The sequence below is a fragment of the Mandrillus leucophaeus genome, unplaced genomic scaffold (assembly GCF_000951045.1).
Source record: "Mandrillus leucophaeus isolate KB7577 unplaced genomic scaffold, Mleu.le_1.0 Scaffold587, whole genome shotgun sequence".
Lineage (NCBI taxonomy): Eukaryota > Metazoa > Chordata > Mammalia > Primates > Cercopithecidae > Mandrillus > Mandrillus leucophaeus.
In genome coordinates this window covers 994,400-998,611 of record NW_012106330.1, presented here as the reverse complement: position 1 = coordinate 998,611, position 4,212 = coordinate 994,400, and positions in this window count along the sequence as shown.

The following is a 4,212-nucleotide window of genomic DNA, read 5'->3' as shown; positions in this document are numbered from 1 at the left end:
GGTGGGTTTCACTGGAAGCGAATGTGAAACCAGATGGGCTGATTTTGTCCGGAGGAGAGACAGTCTGCTTATTTTCCCTCTTTCCTCTTGCAGCTTCAACTAAGCAACAGGGAGACAGCCACAGCCCAGCTGCCCACCTCCATAGCAGCCCCCATCCCTCCATTTGGGTCATCTCTAGCAACCTGGTTAGTACATAAGTCAGCCCAGATACTACTCCATGCTTCCTCATTCCTGCCCCTCTGCCTCAATGTGTCTGTGCCCCCACCTTCACACTAGTTGGTTCTGCCCAGTTTTGTAAAGGCAAATGTCTCCAAAGATTCATTGTTGTCTCCCTGAGCAAACAGGCTGAGAGATAAGGGAAAGTGGCAGGGAGTAGAATAACCATCCATCCCAGATGGCACCAGTTGTCCTGTTATAATTACAGCACTTCCTTTCCTTCTTAAAAGTGTCCTGGCCAGGCGCAGTGACTCATGCCTGTAATCCCAGCACTCTGGGAGGCTGAGGTTGGCAGATCGAGGAGTTCCAGACCAGCCAGGCCAACATGGCAAAACTCCGTCTCTACAAAAAAAAAAAAAAAAAAAAAGTACAAAAATTAGCTAGGCATAGTAATGCACACCTGTCATCCCAGCTACTCAGGAGGCTAAGACAGGAGAATCACTTGAATCTAGGAGGTGGAAGTTGCACTGAGCCAAGATCGCACCATTGCACTCCAGCCTGGGTGACAGCGCAAGACTCTGTCTCAACGACAACAAAAAGGGTCCTGTTTGGATACTAGTTACAGGCAAACCCTATGATTACATGCATATTAAACATTTAGCCCCATAAATCCAGGGCTGGGTCATTTTTCATTATTGAGTCTTGAGAACAGTGCCAACAGAAGGTGTCTGATAATCTGCTGCACTCATCCTAGCTTGATCTTGAGTGACGATCCTACCTGCATCAAGTCTCTGAAATCTGAACCTCAGTGTTTACATCTGTGAAATAGAGATAATCATACTTACCTTATACAACTGCAAACGAAACAAAGACAATAGTGTATTTTATGTTCTAGAAACTGCAAAACATTAAGCAAATGTCATTTTTCAGAACACAGCTACTGTCACATAGCAAGCACGCCATAAATGCTTGCTGATTCAACAAATAGGTGAATAAGCCAGTAATAATAAATTAGCAGCCCTCAGTGGGTAAATGACTGATTCTCCTTAAATTGGAATGCCATATTTAGCAACCAAAGCTTTGACTTATCTAAAAATGAGCTAGCAAAATAAACCTCTCCCATAGGCTTGCTATGAGAACTAGAAAGGAAATAAATAATTGAAAAACATTAGGGAAAGTGGTACATGCAGCTGAAGCTCAGCTAAATGTAACATGAGGAGATAGGTCCCTATAAGCTAGCCCTTTCTGTAACCCCAGAATCGACAGGTGACAAGAGAGGGGCAGGACCTGCTCTACCTGGTTTTCTGGTAAAGGGCATAACCTTTAGACACAGTTGAGCCAGGATGGTGATTCAAGCGGGGGTTTCTTGATTCTCGTTTCACTTGGGACAGTTTAGGACCCAGAGGAAGTTCATTGTTATACCAGTGTGGAAATTCCTCTGCCTGGTGCACTTTTATGACCTGAGTGGTCCCCCACTAACAGACACCATAAAATGCTAATTCATCTTTTTTTATGATTGGAAAAGGAAAGGACACTTAGAAAACAAAGCATTGAAGTGCGTTTGTTTTCAGCCTGGGTTTTAGAATATAGGATTTTGGAGTCACAGAAGTCAGAGTTCCACATCAGATTTGACTGTCAATAGCTAGAACTAAAAAAAGAGAAAAGAAAGAAAAAAAGATCCTGACAAAGAAGCAGGAATCTCAACTAAACAGCACTAAATACCAATTTTGCGTATATCTCCTAACGATGTAATTGGCCATGCGCCAGTCATCTGGCATTTGAGCCTCACATAAATTATAAAGTCCGTGAGATCTTTTATTGAGCAACAAGATGCTGGGTGTGAACAAAGCATGTCTTTTCACAGCAAAGCAAAATTTTTAACTTGGAAAAAAATTACTCACCCAGCTTGTCAATTACAAATTTCCCATTCATTTGTGTTCATCAGATGTAGCCCTCCCTGAGTGTCAAAGACCAGCGATTGAATGAAGAGCTCCACGAGCACCTTTGGTAACACAAAATATAGTAAGAGAAAGACCCTCCTCAATGAGCTTGGTGTCTAGTTGGGCTGACAGGACACATACATAAGACAGCCATTCAACTGCTTTCAGAAAACTAGGGAGAAGCAGAGAAGTCGCATGATAAAGGCAGAGAAGCAAAACCTTACCCAAATAAGCAGAGAGAGGATGCAATACTTTTGGGCAATGACAGCTGCAAATTTAGGCATGAGATTTTCAGTACTTCTTTCCTGCTTAATCAGTATCATCAGGCACCTCCTGGTGTGGGATAGGCCCTTAAACTGCTACTGCATCTTAGTCCTGATTAACTCGCTCAGATTTCTGATCTTGCTCACCAAACTCTAAAACCAACTCCTATGCCTGTGCTCAGACTCTAGGGTTTGTTTTTTCACATCTGAACTACGGTGGTACCCTGCTTTGATTTTCACAAGGAACCCATTGATAAGGGTCTTTTAAGAGATGATCCATTCTGCTGTTTCCTGATCAATGCAAGTTTCCAAGTCCTTAACCCAGTCATGTGGGCAATGCTTCCTGGGAACCAGAAGTCACTCAGTAGAGGTGTAGAAACATGGCAAAATCAGCAGAGCTGAAGCGGCACAGAAAACATTCCTGGACAGGTCGGGGAGTATGAGAGCCCAGCAAGTAACAGCAGGCAGCCAGGTACACTGTGCTTTCTTCCAAAGAGAGGGGCTTTAGCAATAGGCATATGTGGATTCACATCCTGTGTCTACCACTTAATGGCTGTCTGATTTTGGACCCTTTCCGAGTATCAGTATTTTCACCCATAAAATGGGACTATCATAAAACATAACTCCCAATGTTATGAGGTCTGAATGAGCTACCTTTTATAAAATGTTTACCATTTTAACATACAGTAGTTTCTTTCTGAAAACATGAAAAAAAGTGTATAAAGGAGTCAGCAATTGACCCCTAACCTCAAGGAAGAGCTGCAGAGAGAGACTGAATCCACTTGGGAAGACTTGTCCACAATTAGTATACCAAAAATAGCAACAGATCCTTGAAGAAAATCACTAATATCAAGGAAAGATCATGAATTTTGGTTGTCAAAAATAATGGAAGAATCAGGTTCTCTGGTTAAATGGGTAGTCTGGTTAAGAGAGAGTCCTCTTCACATTGTTTTCCTACCATGGAAATTGAGTAAATATTTCTTGAATATACCATACAATAATATTATATATACCTTTATTACAAAGGTATATATTACTCTTGGGGGAAGGGCAATTCAGATAATATTTCAGAATCCTTTAGTAGTTAGGAACTGTACTTTGCATATTAGTCTTCACTGGGTGTAGTGGGATGAACTGTGTCCCCCCCAAAATATATATTCAAGTACTAACCGGATGTGAAGGCAATCTGGTTGTGACATCTGTCACCCCATGGATCGCCAGGGTGGATTCGGCTGATCCGGCTGGCTAGGCAGGTGTCCCTTTCCTCCCTCACTGCTCCATGTGTGTCCCTCCCGAAGCTGTGTGCTCGGTGGAAGAGGAGGACAATACCCAATAGAGGAGGACCGGTCTTCGGTCAAGGGTATATGACTAGCTTCACTCCCCTGCTAGAACCTCCAAACAAGCTCTCAAGTACTAACCTCCAATACCTGTGAATGTTGACCTTATTTGAAAATAGGATCTTTTAAGATGTAATTAGTTTGGATGATGTCATACTGGATTAGGGTGGGCCCTAAATCCAAGGAGAGGCCATACAGAGACACGAACACACACAGAGGAAGGCCATGTGACCATGGAGGCAGAGATTGGAATAAGGCAGCTTCGTGCTAAGAATACCAAGGATTGCCAGCAACCACTAGAAACTACAAAGCAGCAAGACAAGATTCTTCTCTAGAGCCCTTGGAGGGTACAGGGCCCTGCCAACATCTTGATTTCAGACTTTTAGCCTCCAGAATTGTGAGGGAATACATTTTTGTTGCTTTAAGTCACTAAGTTTGTGGTAATTGGTTATGATAGCCCTTGGAAAATTAATATATCAGGTAATACCTGAATGGAAGTTTTGATGTCCACATTTT